This window comes from Bos grunniens, chromosome 10, assembly GCF_055505025.1.
Source record: "Bos grunniens cultivar Pamir isolate PY7600 chromosome 10, Bosgru_T2T1.0, whole genome shotgun sequence".
Classification (NCBI taxonomy): Eukaryota; Metazoa; Chordata; class Mammalia; order Artiodactyla; family Bovidae; genus Bos; species Bos grunniens.
In genome coordinates, this window is record NC_141174.1 from 51,813,826 (window position 1) to 51,840,199 (window position 26,374).

Below are 26,374 nucleotides of genomic sequence, written 5' to 3' on the forward strand. Positions count from 1 at the left end.
GTGTGAATCCGTATTTTCATCTGGTATCATTTTTCTTCTACCTGGATAACTCCCTCTAACATTTCTTCTGCTGGTGAAGCTTTTCCAGATATTGGATGTCTCAAAGTCTTTATTTCGTCTTTATTTTTGAAAGATATTTTTACTGGACATAGAATTTCAGGCTGACAGGTTTGGGTTTTTTTAATGTATTTTTTGAATGTTGCTCCACTATCTTTTCACCTGTATTCCTTCTGATAAGAAATCTGTCATCCTTACCATTGCTCCTCTGAAGGTAATGTTTTTTCCCTCCCTAGTGCTTTTAAGATGTTCCTCTTTAACACTGGTTTTGAACAATTTAATTATGATGTGCTCTGGTTTCTTCATACTTACTAAGCTTTAGTTTCAGTAAACTTCTTGGACCTGTAGGTTTATAATTTTTCAACTACTATTTCTTCAAAATTTTTTTCACTCTCCCCACCCCCACATGCCCAAGGAATCCAATTATTAGTATATTAAGGTCACCAAATTCTTCCCAGAGCCCATTGATGGGTATTCTCATATTTATCAAAAATTCTTCTGTTTCATTTTGAACAGCTTCTAGTGCTGTCTTTCAGTTCAGTAATATTCTCTATGTCTAATCTGTTGTTAATGCCATCCGGTATGCTTTCCATCTAAAACATTGTTAGTTTTCATCTGTACAAGTTAGATTTGCATCTGTTTTATATCTTTTATGTCTCTACTTAACTTTTTTAACATATGAAATACAGTTATAACAAGTCTCTTAATGTTCTTGTCTGCTAATTTTAATGCCCACGACAGTTATGGGTTGGTTCCAATTGATTGCTTATTCTTTTCGTTAGAGAATGTGTTTCCCTGCTTCATTGCATGTCTCATAATCTTGCACTGAATGGATGGTAGATGCTGTGAATTTCCCCTTGCAGTGGCTGGAACACTTTTTGTATTCTTATAAATATTCTTAGGCTTTGTTAATAGGACAAATTAAAAGGTATTTGGAAACAGTTTGATCCTTTTGGGTCTTCCCTTTATGATTCGTTACATGAGTCTGCAGCAGTGTTCAATGTAGGGCTAATTTCCCCTACTACTGGGGCAAGACATATTTGAGTACTCTATCCAATGCTCCACAGATCATGCATTTTTCCAGTTTGGCGGGTACGAACAAGCACTATTTCCGGCACTATGTGAGCATGGGGCACGGTTTCTTTCCCTGGCCTCAGGCAGTTTCCCCACATATATACACTGATCAAATATACTCTACCAAACACTCCAGAGGAACCCTCTGCAGATCTCAAGGATTCTCTCCCTATGCAGCACCCTTCATTGTGATATTCTGTCTGCAAACAAGCTGCTTTGGTCCAATTCCATCTCCACAACTCTAAGTTTGCTGGTCTCCACCTAGGTTCCCTCTTATAGATGGAAATTCATTCCATGCAGAAAGCTGAAACAATCAAAGGTCTCGCTTCATTTGTTTCCCCTCTCTTGGGGATCATGTCATTCACCACCTGGAGATCAGTGTCTTAAAAACGATTGTTTCTCACCTAATGGATTGCATAAAGCCTAAATGTTTCATCACTAAATTTTCTGCTTACACAATCAGCTGCTAGTCACTTCATGGCTAAAGATACAAGCTCTTAAATCATCTGGGTTTAAGTTCTGGAGACGGCATAACAAGGTAACTATACTTAATACTACTGAACCGTACACTAGAAATGCTTAAGATTATAAATTTTATGGTACATAATACTTTGTTAGGATAAAAAAATTACCTGGGTTTGAATCCCATTACTTTCATTTATTAGCTTGTTTTCCTGATCAAATGGAAAACTCAGCTTCATTTTCCCATCCTTAAAATAGAGAGAAGTAGAATACCTTGTGGAGAAGGCAATGGCACCCCACTCCAGTACTCTTACTTGGAAAATCCCATGGACGGAGGAGCCTAGTAGGCTGCAGTCCATGGGGTCGCTAAGAGTCGGATACGACTAAACGACTTCCCTCTCACTTTTCACTTTCCTGCATTGGAGAAGGAAATGGCAACCAACTCCAGTATTCTTGCCTGGAGAGTCCCAGGGACGGGGGAGCCTGGTGGGCTGCCATCTATGGGGTTGCACAGAGTCAGACACGACTGAAGCGACTTAGCAGCAGCAGAATACCTTGCTTTTAAGGCTGTTACAATGATCAAATGATTTAAGCCATATGTGGCAATTAGCAAAGTCCCTGCTAAGTCTCTTCAGTCGTGTCTGACTCTGTGCGACCCCTGAGATGGCAGCCCACCGGCTCCCCCGTCCCTGGGATTCTCCAGGCAAGAACACTGGAGTGGGTTGCCATTTCCTTCTCCAATGTATGAAAGTGAAAAGTGACAGTGAAGTCGCTCAGTCATGTCCGACTCTAGCGACCCCATGGACTGCAGCCTACCAGGCTCCTCCATCCATGGGATTTTCCAGGCAAGAGTACTGGAGTGGGATGCCATTGCCTTCTCCGAGCAAAGTCCCTACCATACAATAAAGGCTCAATAAATTATTCACAGTTATCACCATCTCTTCCCTCTGCTCCCCTTCCATTTCCTCCTCCTTTCACACTTGTCTTTGAGACCTATTTACACAAATTGAGGCCACAGATTCAGGAATAAAGACAGAACTAGGTTTGAATTCTGACATTTCCTCACCATGACTACATGATCCAGTAACTATTTAACTTTTTTAAACCCCAGGGAGTTTTTTTGTTTTGTTTTAATCTGTAAAATAAAGGCAACAGTGAATACCTTAAATGCAAGTAAACTGCTTAGCAGAAAGGGTAGCATGAAAAGACCACTCAGTTTAAACTACTGAGTCACTTCACCATACTTTAGAATGCACTGTTCTCAAGAGAGGTGACCGAAATGTAGTCCAAAACTAGAATTCAAAGCTACCTTACAACTAGCAAAGAAAATATAATGAAGCCAAGGTATAAGAGAAAATAAGCCTCCTGGTATGGAACTTTTAAAAATCAGGACTAAATAACAGAATCATACATTGTATCAATGTATGTTCCATATTCCTAAAAAATATCTTTACATTTATACACGGATTTTTAAAAACAACCCACATAAGAGAAAACATCAAGAAAAAAATCAACAATGGGGAAGTTTTACTACGAGAACTTTAGGGTAGTTTCTTCCGTGTTAAAAATCAAAGTAGGGGAACGTCCCTGGTGGTACAGTAAGAATCTGCCTGCCAATGCAGGGGACAGAGGTTCGATCTCTGGGCCAGGATGATTCCACATGCCCCCGAGTAACTAAGCCCATATGCCACAATTACAAGAGAAGCCACTGCCAACGAGTAGCCTGTGTACCACAACTAAGAGTAGTACCTGCTCACCACAACTAGAGAAAAGCCCATGTACAGCAACGAAGACCCAGTGCAACAAAAAATAAATTATATTTTTCAAAAAATCAAAGGAGGATCACTAAGTTATATTTCTTTTAAGTGGACTGACTAGCCACAGTACAATCTTAGCTTTGTAAAGTTACTTCTCCCACTCCTTTCTTAGCACCAAAAAGTTGACTTTTTAGATCACAGTGCAGATAAAAGTATTTTGCCACTTTTAATAACTTAAAACAGTAACTGTGGCTGTTCTAGGGAAGCACATGTCATAACGGCTCAATTATTTGCATGAATAGAACACTTCAGGGAGACATTAAAGGAAGTCATCTTTTCTCTATCCCACACACACAGGAATTTTATAAAGCAACATAATGTTTACTTGCGCTTGAAAAGGACCTAAGTAATGATTTTCAGAATCTTTATAACTGAGATAAAATACGATTTCACAGCATTTAATTGGGAAAGTTAAAAATGCTACCCAGGTACATACAGTTAACAAGTCCACTTCATTATCAGACCTATGTTCCTTTGTTAACTATGCCTAACTATCAGTATTTATGATATGATCATGGTAATACTTTAAGTTATTGAAAACAATGTACTAAATGAGAGAATTCCCTGGCATGCCAGGGGTTAGGACTCTGACACTTTCACTGCCAAGGCCTGGGTTCAATCTCTGGTTGGAGAACTAAGATCCCACATAAATAATGGTATTTAGGCATAGTTAACAAAGGAACGTATTGAATGAAACTGTATTATCTTATTTCTCCTTCTAATACTTAATGAAAATGGGGGAACCATGGGGGAAAACATACATATATATATATGTGTGTATATATATATATATATATATAAAAAGCAGCCCTCCCACACTAAGAAAAAATCCTCAAGAACTAAAACCAAATACGAAAAGGATATAATCAAGTGTGTGTTAAAGCTGACTGATATAGGCTCAATTCTCCTCCCAACTCTGTTCAATGACATGTTGGTGGCTCGTACTTATACTACTGAAGTTAGAAATGCTGCAAATCAGAGGCTTTATTGTTTTTTTTTCCTATTATCAAGAGAGTCAGTGAACTAATAGAACACAGGGTATATAACCTAATGGTATAATCCTTCAAACAAGCAGCCAAGGAAATAAACAGAATACTCTTAATGAGAAAGTGGAAAAGCACAGCACACTGAACTCCTAATGCTGACCCTAGCTGCAAAATTCACTTTTTAAAGAAATTCTCTCTTCTGTTTTACCTACTTTTCTGCAAATCAGAATTGTATGTACCTGGGTAGCATTTTTAACTTTCCCAATTAAACGCTGTGAAATTATGTTTTATCTCAATTATTAAGATACTGAAAAATTTCAAGAGAACAGAACCCTGGAATTGTCAGATTGTATATGATCATGATTCCTGATCTGCAGAAAAGCAGGTAAAACAGAAAATAATGAGCCCCTCAAACTATGACTTAAAGAAAAAAAATACACTGGTCTCAGAGACAAAGAAAAAAGAACTTACCCACATTATATCATAGGAAAAACAAAAGAACAAAGAAGAGCCTCACAACCACAAACATGGCAAAACGTATGAAAAAAAAAAAAAAGAAAAAAAAAAAACAACAACAATAAAAACAGAAAAAGCAAAAGAGAAAAAACCCAATTGAGAAGGAAACAAAAACATCTGGAAACGATCTGGAACAAACCAGAATCAACCAGACTTACATGATATTAAGGAATTCTTGTTAATTTTCTTCAATACAAAAACACTGTGGTTATATAGTAGGAAAATAATCTGAATTTGGGGAGATGTATTTTGAAGTACTTAGGAGTAAAATGACATGCATAATTTTCACTGAAGTGATTCCCAATGAGACAGAAAAAGGATGTAAATTGCTATCAGTTTCCACTTCTGACTATCATGAAGAAGAACTAAATCTAACCTACCACCATAAACATTCAGAAAACCTGATGAAATACATGGGAGGATAAACAAATGAGGTAAGATCTACAATTGGCCCAACTTAACTACCTGGAAGCAGTTTAAAGTCAATATGCAGAGTACAGGAACCAAACAGAACATGCTGATAGAGAGGCCAGGCATTTAGAATTCGTGGGCCAGAGTGCCAAAGAGGAAGCTAACAGAAAGGGAGCTCAGAGATCTAAAGAAGGGTTCCCCTAACATGTTTGGCAAATTTGTATCTGATCATGTGAGAATCAACTATCCGAGACCAGAAAAATAAACCACAAAAAAAGTAAGCAGAACAATCTTGAAAGTTTATATAGTTAGGGCTGGGAAGTGTTCATATTCCCACCATCCAGAGAACAAAGACCTGTAATATACGGAGCACTGGGTACAGCCCTCAGGAAAACATCATCTTATTCACAGGGCAAAATTAGCCATAGACTAAAGGCTGTTTGGGATCCACCCTAACAAAGTTTAAAGCACTTCCTCCAAAGAACTCAACTGATTCCAAGTAGTTTAACTGTATAACAACAAAATCTGACCATGTTTAAAGGCAAGACAAAATCAAACACAAAAAAAGTAAAAATCAAAAATGAACTGCATCCAGTAAGACTCAGGAAAACACCTTTTTCTCATACTGTTGGATGAAGAAGTCAGACATTAGCAACAGAAACTATAATGATGACAGAATTAACATACAAAGAAATTGAAACAGTTATCATGGGCTAATAGTTAAAAACTAAAGACAAAAGAAACCTTAAAATCAGCTGGTGGGTTAGGACAAAAGGAACTAGAGAAAGAGACACCCTACATATAGAAGAAAGAATGTACAAATGATAGCATGACTACATAACTCAGAAGGTGACTCACCGGCATGTCTGAAATACTACCAAAATAAAATTCTCAACCTAAGATTCCATACCCAGTGAAACATATCTCATAAATGAAGATGAAGGGGGAAAAGGTGAAATGAACCCTTTTTCAGACATCAAAGCTGAAAATTTACTGCCAGTAGACCTGCATTGCAAGATATGTCAAAGGAAGTTTTCAGGCAGAAGGAATATACCAGCTGGAAACCTGTGTTGACACAAAGAAGAGTGCCAAGAACAATAACTATATGAGAAAATAAAAAAGATTTCTTTTCTCATTCTTTAACCTCTTTCAAAGTTAAATGATTGTGTTTAAAAAACACACAATGTGCTATGGCAGTTATGACACACATAGAATTAAAATGTATGATAATACAGCACAATGGAGGAGAGGAAAAATGAAAGAACACTGTAAAAGAAGTGGTATTTTATCCAAAGGTACACAATGACAAGTTACAGGTGTATACTGTACACCCTAGGAACAACCTCTAAAAATACATAACTAAGCAGGTACATTACATAAGCCAATAACAGAGTTAAGATTAAATCATTTTTTAAAGCAAATTAATCCCAAAAAACATAGACAACGAAGGGCTAAAAAAAGGGCTTATGAACAAATGGAACAGAAAACAAACAGTAAGATGGTAGTTTTAAACTCAATCATATCAATAATTACATTAAAAGTTAACGATTTAAACAAAATTAAAAGATAGAAAGTCACTTTCTTATTTTTCAAGAAAGGTACAGATGAGTTAACTAAAAAATGGGAAAATTATACCATCCAAACCCTAATCCAAGAAAACTAGAGTGGCTATAGCACTGTCAAAGTAAACTTCAAAACAAACCCAAAAAAGGAGAGAAACGGATTAAAAAAAGACATTTCAGTTCTAAATCTGCTTCACATAATAGCTTAAACCTATGTGAACAAAAAGCTAACAGAACTGAAAGACAAATTTGTAATTATACCTGGAAATCACAACACTCCTCGCTGAACAAGTAGACAAAAATAAGGACTGAACACTATCAAGCAATTTGACTCAATTAACATTTTATAAAATAGTCCACCCAATCATAGAGTATGTATTTTCACAGGCACATGGTGTATTTACCAAAACAGACCTCAATTCTAGGCCATGAAGTGTATTTCCATAAATTTTTAAAGGCTGAGATCATAGATCATGTTTTCTGACTCTGTTAGTGAAATTAAAATGAAGGAAGTCTTGTTCAGGCTTCAGAAGCAAGAGAACAGGCCTCTGACTTGCTTTTAACCTGCCTGGACATTGCCCAGATACCATCCCAGTCTGCAAGCACAGCAAGTCAGGTAGCACTTTAGATAAGAAAAAGAGTAGGTCTTAGAATTCTTGAGCCCCTGGAGGTCTGGCCAACCCCCTTGGGTCTAAAGAAAGCCTATGACTCACAAGGTGAAGTAAACATCATTGTAAAAAGGGTAAAGTAAAAACCAGAGAAGGATTTTTGCGCGCAAACCATTAATGAAAGCAGTTTGCGGCTTGTGATTATAAGGAGCCACTGAAACAGCAATTTGAAGCCTCACCCATGGGGTGAGCATACAGCCCAGGACCCCTTCCCAATTGGGACTTCACATTGCTTTTAATGAGGGACTTCCCAGCATTATTCAAGTCTGAATGAGGATCCATTTTGGTGATGTATATACTATTACTTCTATTGTTTCTTTTCCTTTTCTTTTGGAAAAAGTGAAAGTGTTATTTGCTCAGTCATGTCTGACTCTTTGTGACCCCATGGACTGTAGCCTCTGACCATGGAATTCTCCAGGCAAGAATACTGGAGTGGGTAGCCATTCCCTTCTACAAGGGATCTTCCCGACCCAGGGATCAAACCCAGGTCTCCTGCATTGCAGCCAGATTCTTTACCATCTGAGCCACCAGGGAAGCCCATTTCTTTTCTCTTAATGACTGAAAGTAGAAATTAAGTTAAATAATCTTCTAGAAAAAAACTGAAATTGTTTATATGTGTAACGAGTGGTTTCTTTTGTTAATGAACTCTTCAAACCTAAAACGAAAGTAAAACTTCTAGAAAACATACCCTGGTACAATTAAATCAGTAGCAGATAATATTTGGAAAAAGTCCCCAATATTGGGAACTTAACACATTTCTAAATAGCCCATGGATCAAAGAAGAAATCAAAAGGGAAATGAGAAACATTTTGAATTGACTGCAAAGAACACAAGGGAACCTTATTGGTTGATGTAAAAGTTCTAAATTATTATTATGGCAGTGGTTATATACCACTATATACCTTTCTCAAAATTAATTGCTGAATTTTATTTATGGAAATTATACCTCATAAAATATAAAATCAAGCTAATTACAATTTTTTAAAAGAAAAACAGTGAGTCGAAGTGACAGGCATGTTGGGTATTTGGCCTTTCTTTTACTTTTTCCCAAGGTTAGAAACTTTAAAAAAAAAAAAAAATCCAGAATCTAAAACAATTCAAAATAGTCCAACTTATTAATCCTCCCCTTTGAGAAAAAAATACAGTGAACATTCTACTGACCTTCAAGAAGCTATGAAGCATCCTACAATGACTCATTATTCACAAGTAACTATATTTTTGTTAATATGACAGACATAAGTAGTAAAAGATGGGGGAAATAAAAGATTAAATGACAATCGGTGATCCCAAGTACGAAAAGAACACTGGGGGAAGCCAAATATCAAGGAAAAGTATCAGCCGAGAAGTAGCTACTAGACCATTTTGAAGAATTTCTTGGCAGTACAAAAGGTCCAATTAAACATTTAAGCTAACAAGCTAAAAGAAAACCTGGAAGCCTACTACTCATCAGACTGTTACCACTGAGATTGGAAATTTGTGTTTGTGAATGTTTGTCCTTACAGAACTAAATCTTCTTCTGTGTACAGTATTTTGCATTTTTGTCACACATAATACCTTGCTATTCATACTGTGATTCAGGAATCAGCTGCCTGGGTTATCTCCTAGGGAACTGTTAGCAATACAAAATCTTGGGCTTGTCTCAGATCTACTGATCCCCAAGTGACTCGGGTTCTACCCAGATGTACCTGATCCCCAGAATGATCTGTATGCATATGGAAGTTTGAGAAGCTCTGCAGCTTTTCTCTATACAGAAATACCCTAACTTCTACCAGCAGCTATATCCTTCTTTTTCTATGTGCTTGCTTTAACCTAAGCCTTAACAGTATATCATTAGGGCCAGGTACAACCGGTTCTATCATTTAAGCAAGAAATACTTTACCTGATGTGACAGGTAATGTACTGATTAGAAAAAGCTCCCAAATAATATAATACAGGGGTAGACAAACTATAAGCCCAAAGGTCAATTTGAACTGGTCACCTGTTTTCTCAAAATAGCTCTATGTTCATTCATTTATGTATTTTCTATCACTGCTTTTCAATGGCAGAGCTGAACAAGTAGAGCACTGCAAAACAGGTACCAAATCTACAGAAAGTTACTTAAGCACTCAGCTTTATTACTGTGATTGGTTATAATCATCTTTTCCCCTCCTCTACAATAGGATTTCTAACCCTGAGATCCATGTGCCTCCCTAGGGGATTCATGAGCACTGGCCCCCCCTCGTTAATATTTACATGCAAATATGAATAAAGGCATGTGTTTATATATATGGTATATATGTATGTTTATAGTTGGTACTTTGCTTCTGCTTTTCATATTTAAATTTTTTATTCATCTATTTATAATTCTTTTTTATTAAACTTACTACACTAGCTAAGACTATGAAACCACACTGAATAACAGTGAGAGCATTTTTACTTTGTTCCTGACTTTAGCCTTTACTTTTCATTATATAATACATTCATAATACTATGCTAAGATTGTTTCTTCCCATTCCTATTTTAGAAATGCAGTATTTTAAAATTCACATGAAAACTAGGCTAAAAGACATTGCTTTTAAAAAAAAAAAGCTTCACATTTTCAGTTTTAAATGAAAAAATTAAAAAATCCAAAACTATAAACTTTTGTTTATAAATCCAAAAAACCGTTTTTTTTTTTTTTCCAAAGAGAACTCAGTTTTTATGGGTCAAGCCAAATGCAATGCAAAGTTGTCCTTGTTACTTTTTTTAACCAAAATAAATAAATCAGATTTGTCCCTGTGACGGGTCAGGTGAGCTGGCCCCTTGGCCTTGTACTGCCCCTCACTCCTGTCCCTCCTCTCCCTCTCTGACCAGCTTTGGCACAGCAGAGAGAAGAATGCTTCGGAGTCTCCATCGTGTTGGAGGGAAGAGGAAAGGTGGTGGCTTGGAGGTGAAGGGAGAGCAGGACCAGAGGAGCAGCCGGTGCCCTGGCTCTGAGCAGCACTTCCTGGCCACACCCAGCCCCAGGTGGTGGAGTGTGCACGGCCCCGCACACAGCCGGGACCCTCTGGAGCAGTGGAAGTGGTCACTGCTGAGTAGACCCTCCCGCTCTGTGCCAGGTCAGTCTCGGGCCATCTCCCAGCAGCCATCCCGCAGCAGTGTCCTTGGTCCACCTCATGGTGAGGGTCCTGCCAGAGCCCACCCACCCCACAAACCCTCAGACAGAGATGGCTCCTGCAAAGGGTTGGGGGCTCAGCTTGGGGAGAGGAGGCCACCCTTGTCCAGGTGCGGGAATCTCCTGCTGGGTAACCAGGACTGCCAGCACAGGAGGATGCGGCATGAGGCTGGTCCTGTGGGGTGAACTGGGGGGACAGGGTGAGGGCAGATCTGTCCCTCCCAGGACACCTGCAAGGGCTCCCTCTCCTCCTCCCGCTCCCTAGTGTCTCCATGAAGGCTGGTCAGCTGGACAGAAGTTGTAGAACCCAGGGAACATCTGGCTTGAGGGGGCAGCCAAGCACAGAAGGGGGCAACAGCCTGGTTCCTAAGTGAGCATGGGGCGTGTGCAGTACGGATGGGCAGAGGTGCGGGCAGTGCGGGGGAACCATGCTTTAGTTGGAAGCAAGGGGCATATATATACCTATTTTATTTGTAGAAAGTATTCAATTTTTTAAATGGACACTGATAGTTTACTACGTACAAATATATATATATATATACACACTCACATATATCCTGACTAGATAAGCTTAAGTTGATTAAACAATGTTTATAAATTAGATGTAATGATAACTAAAACTTCCTATCTTGCTATCAAGCACTTGCTATCTTGCCAAGTCTAGTAGTTGCTCTACAGCTTTTCATTTAATACACCCAACAGACCCACGGGATTTCCCTGGTGGCTCAGACAGTAAAGAATCTGCCTGCAATGCGGAAGGCCTAGGTTCGATCCTGGGATTGGAGAGATCCCCTGGAGAAGGGCATGGCAACCCACTCCAGTATTCTTGCCTAGAGAATTCCAACAGACAAAGGAGTCTGGCGGACTACAGTCCATGGGGTTGCAAAGAGTCAGACATGACTGAGAGATTAAACACAAACCTACACACGGACCTACTAGCCCATTTTAAAGAAAACAGAGGTCTGAGAGCTATGTAACAAATCTAATGTCAGTTTGGTTTCAATGACTTCATAACATTCTACAATAATTGTATTACTCTCATCATAAACAAGGTAAGTTACCATTCACATTTCTGATGGGACTACAAAAAACTGAAAAGAAAAAAAATTACCAAAATAACAGTACATGGCAGGGAACTTTAAAAACCTAAACTGATACCTACCTCTAAGATGCACAAAAATGAGTAATGAAATATCAGAAAAGAATGTGCTTTTTATAGACAAAAAAATATATATATATATATATGTATGTATACCCTTGATTTCCACAGCTAGTGACTGAAATTGGCACAATTTACTCCACAGGAGCCCATGCCAATCTCCTACCCTTGCACTACTTAGCTCAGTCAGACACCACAAAATTGCCTGTTTCCACATGCAGAGTCTCAACCTACTCAACTGAGATTTGTTCTTATACTTTAACAACCAGTCAAAAAATTCAAGAAGTAGGAACAGAATGCAACTCTATCACTAAATCTTACTGATGCACTTAAATAATCACCCATCTCCTCAACTGTATCTGAACAGACCCGGGCTTCTGACCTACTCATCATCGTATCTCATCTTCCCTTTGTTACAGATTTTCCTGATTCCCTAGTTCCAAGCTGCCTACTTGTCTACTACAATTCCTCATCAGCTACTCTATTCCTTATCCTTGTTACATGCTAGACTCTCCCAGGTTCCAGGAACCTATAAATATAAATGCCCTAATACTAAAAATCATTGCTTCTAAGGACTTCCCTGGTGGTCCAGTGGCTAACACTCAGTGCTCCCAATGCAGGGAGCCCGGGTTCAATCCCTGGTCAGGGAACCAGATGCCACATGCTGTAACCAGAGATCCTGCAATGAAGATAAAAGATCCTGCTGGCTGCAACTAAGACTCAACGCAGCCAAATAAATAAATATATATTTAAAAATCACTGCTTCAATCTTGAGAAAGAAGAATGGAACTGGAGGAATCAACCTGCCTGACTTCAGACTATACTACAAAGCTACAGTCATCAAGACAGTATGGTACTGGCAAAAGACAGAAATATAGGTCAATGGAACAAAACAGAAAGAGCAGAGATAAATCCACACACCTATGGACATCTTATTTTTGACAAAAGGAGGCAAAAATATATAATGGAAAAAAGACAATCTCTTTAACAAGTGATCCTGGGAAAACTGGTCAACCACCTGTAAAAGAATGAAACTAGAACACTTTCTAATACCACACACAAAACTAAACTCAAAATGGGCTAAAGAACTAAATTCAAGACCAGAAACTATAAAACTCTTAGAGGAAAACACAGGCAGAACACTCTCTGACATAAATCACAGCAAGATCCTCTGTGACCCACCTCCCAGAGTAACGGAAATAAAAATAAACAAATGGGACCTAATTAAACTTAAAAGCTTTTGCACAACAAAGGAAACTATAAGCAAGGTGAAAAGGCAGCCTTCATAATGGGAGGAAATAAGCGCAAATGAAACAACTGACAAGAATTAATCTCCAAAATACACAAGCAGCTCATGCAGATCAATACCAGAAAAATAAATGACCCAATCAAAAAGTGGGCCAAAGAACCAGACAGACATTTCTCCAAAGAAGACATACAGATGGTTAATAAACACATGAAAAGATGCTCAACATCACTCATTATCAGAGAAATGCAAATCAAAATCACAATGAGGTACCATCTCACACCCAGTCAGAATGGCTGCTATCAAAAAGTCTACAAACAATAAATACTGGAGAGCGTGTGGAGAAAAGGGAACCCTCTTACACTGTTCATGGGGATGCAAACTAATACAGCCACTATGGAGAACAGTGTGGAGAACACTATGGAGAACAGTTAAAAAACTGGAAATAGAACTGCCATAAAAAAGTGAAAAGTGGAAGTGAAAGTCACTCAGTTATGTCTGATTCTTTGTGACCCCATGGACTATACAGTCCATGGAATTCTCCAGTCAAGAATACTGGAGTGGGTAGTCTTTTCCTTCTCCAGGGGAACTTCCCAACCCAGGGATCAAACCAAGGTCTCCCACATTGCAGCCAGGTTCTTTCAGCTGAGAGACCCAATAATCCCACTGCTGGGCATACACACCAAGGAAACCAGAATTGAAAGAGACACATGTACCCCACTGTTCATCATAGCACTGTTCACAATAGCTAGGACATGGAAGCAACCTAGATGTCCATTGGCAGATGAATGGATAAGGAAGCTATGCTACATATACACAATGGAATATTACTCAGCTATAAAAAAGAACACATTTGAGTTCAGTTCCAATGAGGTGGATGAAACTGGAGCCTATTATACAGAGTTAAGTAAGTCAGAAAGAGAAACACCATACAGTATATTAACACATACATATGGAATTTAGAAAGACATAATGATGACCCTCCCAGGGACAGAGGAGCCTAGTGGGCTGCCGTCTATGGGGTCTGATTCCCAGCCTTTCATTTGCAACTAGGACACAGACATGTAAACTAGTCTTCTGAACTAGGCTCTTCTGGTCAGAAGCATCACTGGAGACCTGGATTCTGAAATGAGCGACTTAGCAGCAGCAATGATGACCCTATATGCAAGACAGCGAAAGAGACACAAGATGTAAAGAACAAACTTTTGAGCTCTGTGAGAGAAGGAAAGGGCAGGATGATTTGAGAGAAGAGCATTGAAACATGTATATTACCATATGTAAAATAAATGACCAGTGCACGTCTGATGCACGAAGCAGGGCACTCAAAGCCGGGCTCTGGGACAACCCAGAGGGATGAGGTGGGGAGGGAGGTGGGAGAAGGGTTCAAGATGGGGGGATACATGTAAACCTGTGGCTGATTCATGTTGATGTATGGCAAAAACCACAATATTGTAATTAGCCTCCAATTAAAATTAATTAATTTAAAAGAAAAAAAAATCATTGCTTCTCTAATACCAAGTGTGAACCAAGAGAAATCATGAATCAAGAGACATCAGACACAAATAAGAATCCAAGATTCTGTGTTCCCTGCAAATACTACACAGGAAACCTGACCGAGAACACATTTCCTATTGTGATCTTAATCAATTCCCATACTTCTCATACAGTATTCCATTACCCGAAGCAATATTCTACTTGACAGTAATACTGGAACCCTTCCCCATTTTTATCTTCCTCAGAACTACCCAGGTATCCCCAACAGCAGCAGTACACACCATAATTACTCCAAAAGTATCTTGTGAAAAACACCAATACTGCCCTGCCACTCCAATGCCAGGTCTGTACCAGAAACACAACCTTAAAACAACTAAGGAAAAATCTGTCATATCGTCTGAGAGATGCACATTACTGGCAAAACTTTGCAGGCATATCTGTCTGCTCAGTTCAGAATCCAGGTCTCCAGTGATGCTTCTGACCAGAAGAGCCTAGTTCAGAAGACTAGTTTACATGTCTGTGTCCTAGTTGCAAATGAAAGGCTGGGGAATCTAAATTAGGGAGGTGGAACTCGTAAGGCTGAAAATGTGGCGAGGTTCAAAAGGTTCTAGACAGAAATCATAACAAATACCTGGCCCCTTAGCTTCCACTCCTGACCCACTACAGTCTATCTTTCACACAGCAGTCAGAGTAACAATGTTCAAGTAAAGTTGCATCATATCACACTTCTGCTCAAAATCTTCCACACCTCACCCTTGGTTCCCCCTCCATGGCCTTCATCTCAATTTATAATTTAAAAATTTAAAAAGTCCTAACCATGGCTCACAAGGTTGACTATGATCTCATAAGGAGCAGTATTCCCCTACTCCACTTCCGTATCAGACTTATCTTCTACCACTCTCCCCTTTCTCTGTGAGCTATAGTCACATTCGTCTCCTGATCGTCCCTCTGCCTGGAATATCTTCCCCCACAGCCAGTATCTTGGCTACCACACTTCATTCAGGTATCCACACAATTTCTTCAGAAGCTTTCTCTGATTACCCTATCTAAAAGCATAAGTCCCAATCATACTCATTCTAATATCCTGTTCTATCTTTCCTGATATTATTTTGTACTGACATATCCCTCTACCACCAGAAGTTCCATGAGAACAAGAACTCTGATCTGTTCAATGATGTACCCTCATTATCTAGATCAGAGTAAGGAAGAAAATAGGCGCTCAGTAAATGTTTGCTGTAAGAATTAATGGATACACTCAATGTTTCACAGAAATTTCCACTTTCACTTGTATTTATCAAAAAAGCAGCCGGTATTTTGCTGCTGAGAGCGCCATAAATCAACCAACAGAAAATGTGACCCTATGATACTCAACCAAGAAGTATCAGAATTTCTAACAGGTTGAGTATTTGCAAAGTGCTATCGGTTAAAAAATAAAATTATTATAAATCTATTCATTAGTTAAGTGTTTTTTCAAATCTTCTATCAACGCTATGGGTGCATTTCATGTATTTGTTTCTGCAATCATCCATGCAGCTTTCATCAGTATTTTGCATGACTTTATAAACTGTCACACAGCATTCCTTTTTGCAACTAAGTTTATCAATAACCATAGAAGTATGTGGTCAACATATCTTACTCCATGTTTCAAAAGTTTAGCACAGTTTAGCAAAAATTATTCATGGGCTCCCGATAGCTCAGTTGGTAAAGAATCCGCCTGCAATGTAAAAGACCCGGTTCGATTCCTGCCGGGAAGATCCCCTGGAGAAGGGATAGGCTTCCCACTCCAGTATTCTTGGGCTTCCCTTGTGGCTCAGCTGGTAAAAAATCCACCTGAAGTGTGGGAGACCTGGGTTTGATCCCTAGGTTGGGAAGATCCCCTGGAGAAGGGAAAGGCTACCCACTCCAGTATTCTGGCCTGTTCAATTCCATGGAGTCACAAAGAGTTTTTTTTTTCAAATCTTCTATTGACGCTATGAGTACATTTCAGATATTTGTCTCTGCAACTATCCATGCAGCTTTCACCTCTATTTTGCATGACTTTACAAACTTTCACACAGTATTCCTTTTTGCAACTAAGTTTATCAATAACCACAGACGTACACGGTCAACATCTTACTTCATATTTCAACAGTTCAGCAAACATTATCTTTATTTATAACTAAATACCATGAGTTAAAATCCCAACTATGCCACTTATTAGTTGAGTGATCTTGGACAAGTTACCTAACTCTGTGCCTCATTTCCCTTGCCTGTAAAATAGATGAAATAGTAATAATACCTGTAGCTAATAGTGTTGTTATATGGATTCAATTATCTAATATATATAACAAGATTTAGAATAATGTACAGTACGTAATAGGTAAGAATTCAGTAAATAATGGCTAAATTAATGAGCATGTATTACCTCATTTCACCTTAATAACAACTTTGTAGGGTAAGTATAATTAATCTTAAAATGAGGCACAAAGAGGTTAAGTAAGCAACCCAAGACTACAAAACTTCCGTCTTGCTCTAATATTCTGTGACTCCTAAACTTACCCTAAAATGAAAAGGGTTTTTTTAAAGTTTCATCTTAGTAACATAACAAAGTTTACAAGTTTTATTGAGTAAAATCAGATAACCATGAAGAGATTCTACATTTCCCCTTTTAGGATAATTTTTGCAGTGAATGACAAGTGCCAAGTGTTTTAATAAATATTTTTAAATATTAACAGAAACACAAAGTAGTTGAGAAAAAGCAATTTGGTTTTTAGAAGGAAAATATAACCCATTCAACCTACTAATTTCTTTAATTAACTGGGGATATAAAAATAATGAGCAAAACCAATACAATAACAAAAATGGTATTTTCATTCCATTTAAAAGTCAATTAAAATAAAAAGATTAATTATAAGCTTTGGAAGGTTTGGTTTTTTTTTTTTCCAGACATACTCTTAGAAAACTTGGAATTCTCATGTAGTTCATTAAAAAAATGAAATTATTTAGTTCAGTAAACATTCATTTATTCACTCAACACATGTATAGGGCACTTACTATCTGCACTATATACTCTAAGGGCATTGTTTTTAGATGCTGGGAAAACAGAAGTGAACAAAACAAAGTTATCGACCTTATGAATCTTTATTCTAGAGAAGGACAGCAGACAGTATAACAAGTAATAATTTAATTTTTTTGGTTTATAAATTTTTCTCATTTTATTGAAGTATATTTGATTTACAATGTTGTGTTAATTTGTTCTGTACAGCAAAATGGCTCAGTTATATATATATCTTTTCATGTTATTTTCCATTATGGTTTGTCACGGGATATCAAGAGAGTTCCCTGTGAACAAGTAAGTAACATCAGATGGCTCTAAGACTGTTACCACAGGGTGAGTGGATAGAGAATGCCAAGTAAGGGTTTTTTTTTAATATGAGATAATCAAAAGACTTCATAATATCTAAGCAAACACAACAGAAAGAGAGCAAAGCATAACAATGTGAATGTACTTAACACTACTGAACAGTTAAAAATGGTTAAGCTGGTAAATTTTATGTGTATTTCACCACCATGTAACTTTTTTTCACTTAAAAAATAAAAAGGGGACATATGTATACCTCCAGCTGATTTGTGCTGACATATGGCAGAAACCAATACAATGTTGTAAAGTAATTATCCTTCAATTAAAAATAAATAAGTTTTTAAAAAAATAAAAAAGAAACAGGGTTGACACTATAGCAATCTAGGGGGAAAACTGGTCCATGTAAAAGGACTGGCAAATACAAAATCCCTGAGACAGGAGCAAGCTTGGCATTTTTTTTAAGAGCTCTGTGTGGTAGGAGCAAAAATAAACAATGGGGAAGCACCTGGGGAGGTGGGGTGCGGGCAGGATAAGCATACATGTACACGATGTGGGGCCTTAAGAGCCACTAAAAGGACACTGGCTTTTACTTAAAATAGTAAGCCACTGAATGGAGTTTTTTATTTTTTATTTATCTTGCTATTTTTTTGTTGAGGTACAATTCACATAACATAAAACTCACCATTTAACCATTTTAAAGTATACAAAGTACCAATGGATGATTTTGGCCAAAGCAGCTTCTGAACAGGATCACAATGACTGCTATGCTGAGAGAACAAGAGAACAGGAAGAAGAGTTAGCAGGTTTTACAGTAATTAAAGTGAAATGGATGTTTACTTGTATCAATCAGGGCAGCAGCAGTGGAGCTAATGAGAAGTTGTCAAAATCTGCATATTCTTTAAAGGAGGAACTGACAGGACTTGCAAGCAGGGTATAACAGAAAACAATGCATCAAGGATAACTCAGTTTTTGGCTTGAGCAACTGAAGAACAGCGCTCCCATCTACTGAGATGGGAAATTCTACAGGAAAAAAGACTGGGTAAGAGGAATCAGACAGACATGTTTAACTCCAGATGCCCACCAGACATCTAACTGGAGACATAGCTGGGATAATGGAGTCCAGAATTCAAGGGAGAGTCCTGGGCTAGAGACACAAATATGGGGTCACCATCATGCTGTGTGCTGCTGTGCTTAGTTGCTCAGTCATGTCTGACTCTCTGTGACCCCATGGATTGTAGCCCACCAAGCTTCTCTGTCCATGGGGTTTTTCAGACAATACTGGACCGGGTTGCCATTTCCCTCCTGCAGGGGTTATTTAACCACAACCAGTAAGTACCAACACAGAAACTACTTCTTCCAAAGGTCTACTGCCATTTAAATTAATATGTGATTTGTGGCCCATAAAAGACTATTATTCTTCCTCTAATTTAAATCCTTTATTCACATGAAATAGATCTGTACAAAAGAAATCATAGCCTACAAAGTCTAGGAGTAAAAAAAAAAAAAACAAAACAACGATGAACAATGAAAAAAAATACTAATGTTCAGTTGTCCATGAATACGGAACTAGACGTTCTTTTATCACTCTGAAATATTACCCAAGCGGGGCAACGTGAATGAGTAAAGGTAAAAGGAAGGACTCAACAGATGGCAATCTTTAACTCCTGTTCTCCCTTCAGATAAATGGAATACTCACTGAAGATGCTCTCATCATGTAAAGTCCTTAACAATGGAGAAACAAATCTGTTACCAGACATCAAACCTAGAGTACAGTAAGATGTTTGTAATCTAACATCAAATGAAAATGAAAGGTTCCACTGAGGAAAATTCCTAAACAACTGAAGTTTACCTAGGTGCCAAATACCTTTCCTTTTGAATCAGTACTGATTTTTCTTTTCTGCCTCTAACATGTTCTTGAGCCAGGTTCCTCCTTATTAACATCTTCAGCCTAAGAGGTCATAACAATGTGATAACCTCTAGGCTATTATGTTATTGTACCATTGTTTCTACATAATAGCCCCATCCTGAAGTGCAGTTATTCTGTCTTCTATCTCTACTGTTAACCTTTTTTTTTTTTTTTTTTAACTAAATAGAAAAGCAGACTAACACTGTTTTACTTTCTAGTCCTTAGCTGTGGTTGCCAGAAATCTGGCCTTCACAAAGCATATACTACATTTCCTTGGTACCTAGTACCTACAACCTCCACGGAAAATTTGAACACTTAAAAAATAGAAAACAATTTTCTCAGTTATTTAAAGGTAATGTCCTCAACCTTATTAGATGCATACTGAAGTATTTAAGGGCACCAACTTATTTTAGGGGTTCAGAACAACAAAAAAAAAAAGAATGTATATATTAAGAGTGGTACAGCAATGTGGCAAAAGATAATCATTAGTAATCTTAATGTTAGCTGGCCTATAAATACTTCCAATCCTTCAGAAAACATACATGTTTTTAAGACTAAAAGTTAGGGGGAAATTAGCAGTATATCAAGCAAATGCCTCTGTGTAAAACTGGTGGAAGAATAATGGGACTGGACCTATAAGACAAACAAAACATATAACTAAGTTTTAAGAAAAACTGGGTAAAAAGTAAAAAGCAACACCAAAAAACTACCTACATACACGAATGGCAGAAAAAATGACCAGCAGGATCAAAGTAGAAAAAATGTAACTTGGTCTCCTCACCACAGTGGAAAGCTCAAGGACCTCACTTCCTTTTTACAGAAAACAGTATTTTATTTCCTATAAGTGTTCTCAAAGTCACCAGGATTCTGGTATTTACTAAAGGTAATTCGACTTTAAAAAACGTTTTTCTCTGTATCAGAAAAGTTTTGTAATAGATACTTCTGTAAAAGATGGGGACTTCCCTGGTGGTGCAGTAGGTAAGAGTCTGCCTGCCAATGCAGGGCACACAGGTTCAATCACTGGTCCAGGGAGATTTCACATGCCTCAGAGCAACTAGTCCATGCATCACAACTACCAAGTCTGCATTCTAGGGCCCACGAGCCAAGGTTAATGAGCCCCTGTCCCACAACTAGGGACGCCCGGGTACCCAAGAGCCAGCAAGGCGCAACTCCTGAGCCTGCATGCTGCAACTCCTGAAGCCCAGGCACCTTGAGCATGTGCTCTGCAACAGAGAAGCCGCCGCAATAAGCCAGTGCCAACCCAACCAGAGAGTAGTCCCCTGCTCCCGTAACTAGAGAAAGCCCACATACAGCAACAAGGACCCAGAGCAACCAAAACTAAATAAATAAAAAGAAATATAGTAGGGTGTACATGTCCAAAAAAGTTAAAAATAAAAAAAGATATAACCTATATCTCATCATCCAGAGATTTAATATCTGTCCTCAACCTCTTAAAACAGGAATACATATATAAATTTATCTGTGACAAACTGAAATGGTACTGTGCATAAAATGTTCTCTGAGGTGCTTCTCTCATCTTAATTGTAAATATTTTCTAATGGCAAAAAAAAAAAAAAACTTTTAAAGAACTTGACTGACCAAAAGTCAAATGACTCAAATACTAAACATAAAGAGCCTAAGTTACACGCCGATGGTAAAATAATCCAATCTTCGTACAAAGGCAAAATCTGACAACCTCATTATACTTTTTAAAGCATGTGTTTTTTAGAGGCAGTAAAGTTTTTAAGAGTATGAATTCTGGAGCCAGACTGACTATATTCAAGTCCTGGCTTCCACAATTAGTAGCTATAGGGCTTTGTGACCTTGAATAAATTACCCTCCCTGATCCTGTTCCCTCTTTTATGAAATAAGAACAACAGAATCTTATGTCAATGTTGTGAAGACTGAGTTAATACAAAAAATTCCCTAAAATCATACCTGGAATAAAATAAGTATGCCATAAATGCTAACCACTATGATTATTTTCCTTATTCCACAGGTAGGCAGGAATGGTTGCAAACAAAAGCTTCCTTCCCAACTCCTGAGTCCAAAACCTACAATCTTCTGTTCTAATCAAATTAAATATGAGAACAGAGGGGAAAAAAAAACAGAATGAAAATTTCAATAATGTCAGAAGGAAAAAATAATCAGAGTATATCTTACTGATGGTGGGTATCATCTTTGTGTGGGATAGCAATATTATATAAGGAAACAGACTTTAATTTTTTTCCTACCTTTATCAAACAAAGTTGACATGCTAAGAATGGAGGAAGAAAATCGGCAAAAATCTTTTGACATTACACATCTCCCTTTATTTATTTACAGAAAAACTCAATTACAATAAATGAGAGGATGTGTAAGAATAAGCTAAGGCTGGCACACTTCCGTTCATCAGAAAAATTACTTGTAATCAAGTTGTTTTCTACAGACTTTTCATTTGTGTAATTTTAAAATTAGGCACCAAGAGCACTTTTCCCCAACTATCAAGTGTACTTCCTTCCTAAGGAACTTGAGTCATCAGCTGTGTCTTAGGCATCACACTATGTTGACCAATGCTTCTTAACACTTGATATAGTCACTCTCATCTTGAAGCACTAAATACCATTAACAAGCTGTTCTCTTGTATGACAAAGGTAGACTTCAAGAACTATAAGGTCCTGTATTTCAGAAATATACTTACGTTTCTTTACTACAGTCTTAGAAAAATTACTTCTACAATGTGACTTCAAACTTAAGCCACAGTACCTGTTTAATCTTCATTAGAAACCACTCAAATCATTTTCTACAAATATCCACACCTAAGAGTTACAAGTGAAAGCTCAAGACAGGAGAGTATGTCTGAATTGTAAGCATATTACAATATACCCACTTTTTCAGATAGGCTAGTCTCTAAGAATTAAAAATAGTAAAGCTAGATGGCTCAAAGTGAAATCATAAACTATAAATTTTAAAGTAAATCAACCACAAAATATAAAATATCAATAGCTAAAACCTAACAAATGTATTAAATTTCAACCACTTATGAAATACAACTTAAAATTTCAAAAATGGAAACGTGTACATAATTTAGATTTCTATGGTGATTTGAAACACCTTTATACCATATTAAGTAAATGCAAACATAAGTACAGACAAGAGACTATGACTTTTGGCCCACCACACACACACACACACACACACACACACACACACAAATGACTTTCAGCCCACCACACACACACAAAATGGCTTCAGCTACCACCCCAAGTTGATACACATCTACCCCACACTTCACACGTTATCCTAAACCTACTCTCATTACCTCGCTCTTCCCCCATATTATACCCCAAACCATCTGCCTCTGCCTCCTTCCAGGAAATCTGATGTGTAAATAAAACAATTCAGCCAAAGATGTTACCAATGACAATAATGGTAGGGAAGGATGGAGTTATGAAAAAGACATAAAGGTTTTTGAGGACTTACTATGAGTTAAAATTCTGAAGAAAATAAATTGTGAAAAGTTAAAGCTGAGTAGAACTAATTCTGAAGAGAGATTTGCAGAGTAAACTGCTGGTCAAAGTATCTTTCGCCACAGAAACTAAACCCAGCTAATCCATGGCTTTTCTAGGTTAACAAGAAATTGGTTTGGTTTTTAGATAATCTTTATGGGGTATCAGTCATTTAATCACTCTTATAAATTAACAATCAAATATAAACTCAAAGCTGAAGGAAGAATGGGCAATACTGGGAAAAATTTTTTTCTAACTGCAGTGCATAGAGCACTCCAAGAGGAAGGCTTCAATAGGATAAGAATATGGGATGCTTAAGTGATTGCCAACATCCGCTGGATCATGGAAAAAGCAAGAGAGTTCCAGAAAAACATCTACTTCTGCTTTACTGACTATGCCAAAGCCTTTGACTGTGTGGATCACAATAAACTGTGGAAAATTCTAAAAGAGATGGAAATACCAGACCACCTGACCTGCCTCTTGAGAAATGTGTATGTAGGTCAGGAAGCAACAGGTAGAACTGGACATGGAACAACAGACTGGTTCCAAATAGGAAAAGGAGTTCGTCAAGGCTGTATATTGTCACCCTGCTTATTTAACTTATATGCAGAGTACATCATGAGAAACACTGGACTGGAAGAAACACAAGCTGGAATCAAGATTGCCAGGAGAAAGATCAATAACCTCAGATATGCAGATGACACCACCCTTATGGCAGAAAGTGAAGAGGAACTCATTAAGCCTCTTGATGAAAGTGAAAGTGGAGAGTGAAAAAGTTGGCTTAAAGCTCAACATTCAGAAAACGAAGATCATGGCATCTGGTCCCATCACTTCATGGGAAATAGATGGGGAAACAGTGTCAGACTTTATTCTTTTGGGCTCCAAAATCACTGCAGATGGTGACTGCAGCCATAAAATTAAAAGACGCTTACTCCTTGGAAGGAAAGTTATGACCAACCTAGATAGCATATTCAAAAGCAGAGACATTACTTTGCCAACAAAGGTTTGTCTAGTCAAGGCTATGGTTTTTCCTGTGGTCATGTATGGATGTGAGAGTTGGACTGTGAAGCAAACTGAGCACTGAAGAATTGATTCTTTTGAACTGTGGTGTTGGAGAAGACTCTTGAGAGTCCCTTGGACTGCAAGGAGATCCAACCAGTCCATTCTGAAGGAGATCAGCCCTGGGATTTCTTTGGAAGGAATGATGCTAAAGCTGAAACTCCAGTACTTTGGCCACCTCATGCGGAGAGTTGACTTATTGGAAAAGACTCTGATGCTGGGAGGGATTGGGGGCAGGAGAAGGGGACAACAGAGGATGTGATGGCTGGATGGCATCAGTGACTCGATGGACGTGAGTCTGAGTGAACTCCGGGAGTTGGTGATGGACAGGGAGGCCTGGCGTGCTGCTATTCATGGAGTCGCAAAGAGTCGGACACAACTGAGGGACTGAACTGAACTGAAGTGACTTGTAATCAATTAAGATAGCAAGCTATCAGAAATAACAACAAAAAAGGATGATGACAATAGTGGAAAACTTGTGCTAGACAGAGCAGGGTTTCTCAACCTCAGCCCTTCTGACATTTTGGCCAGATAATTCCGTGTAGGACAGGGGCGGGGCGGGGGGAGGGGGGTGCCGGCATCCTATGAATTGTTAAGATGTTTCACAGTATCTCTGGCCTCTACCCACTAGTTACTAGTAAGCATCCCTCAAGTTGCAACAACCAAAACTATCTCTAGACTTACAGATATTTTGGTGTCTGCTTTGCAGGTACATTTTAACTACACATTAATTTTTCAAAGCTACAATACCACATAAATACTATGATGTAAATTCACAACAGACATTTTAAAAGATTCAATGATTAAGTGACAGAATCGTGTTCAAGAGGAAATTAAGGATTTCTTAAATTCTATTTCCTAATGTGTGGTAATGATGTTCTAGTATTTCAACTTCTATAAATACATTTATTTAACTATATTCTGTAACTAATAGATTCCAAATGAAATTAGGCTTGGAAACAACATATTTTTAATAATATCTGCACAGCACTTTACAATCTCTTCAGCAATTTTACAAATTTATCCCACTCAATTCTTAGGAAAAGAAGCAAATTATATTCCACCCAATTAAAAAGTATAGGGTTCTACCTGTATTCTTTTGAAAACTAAATCCAAAGTTCAAAGCTGTTAAATACATATATGTGTGTGTCTATGTGTATATCCCTTTCAATCATTAATGCAAACAAAGATAAATGGAAAGAAAATTCTGCTCCATAAATCATATTTGTACATTTGGCTCAAGTACAGAAATCACATTATTTTCCCCAATTTGTGTCTGAAATAGGAATTTCACAATTCACATATAATCAAAAGTATCAAGCATATTCTTGAACTGAAGAGTCTAATTCCAATTTATGTATCTTTAAATCTAACTTATCCGTCTACCTCAAATTCACCAAACTTCTATCTCTCAACTATCAGGAACAATGCTTCCTAAGTTTTTGTTTTTAATTGCTAAGTCATGTCCTACTCATGTGACCCCAAGGACTGTAGCCCGCCAGGCTCCTCTGGCCATAGGATTTCTCAGACCAGAATACTGCAATGAATGCGGAGAAGGAATGCCATTTCCCTCTCCAGGGGATCTTCCTGACCCAGGGATCAAGCCCAAATCTCCTACACTGCAGGAAGATTCTTTACCACGGTGCCACCAGGGAAGCCTGCTTCCTAAGTGACTAGCCACAAATTGTTGAAGGACTGTGCAAAGTTTTAGCTAACATTCAACAAAAGTATTGCTTCCCTGGCAGCTCAGTAGTAAAGAATCCACCTGCAATGCAGGAGCAGCAAAAGACACAGATTCCATCCTTGGGCTGGGAAGATCCCCTGGAGAAGGAAATGGCAACACATGCCACTATTCCTGCCTGGAGAATCCCGTGGACAGAGGAGGCTGGTGGGCTACAGTCCACGGGGTCTCAAAGAGTCAGATACAACTGAAGTGACTTAGCAACAAAAATATTAGCATACAAGTCAGACAAAATTCAACTCTAACACACATTCC

At 38.1% G+C, this 26,374-nt stretch overlaps 1 protein-coding gene across 5 annotated transcripts in view; it reads right to left on the reverse strand.

The window, feature by feature from the left end:
• ADAM10 (ADAM metallopeptidase domain 10) overlaps window positions 1-26,374 on the reverse strand; it is a 143,612-nt gene that overhangs the window by 110,736 nt on the left and 6,502 nt on the right. For 2 of the 5 annotated variants that reach the window (XM_086321202.1, XM_086321200.1), the window contains exon 2: window positions 18,608-18,692. The exons of the other annotated variants lie outside the window; for them this stretch is intronic. The gene's annotated coding sequence lies outside the window, so the exon portion shown is untranslated. The remainder of the gene's footprint in view (window positions 1-18,607; window positions 18,693-26,374) is intronic. 5 annotated transcript variants of the gene reach the window in all.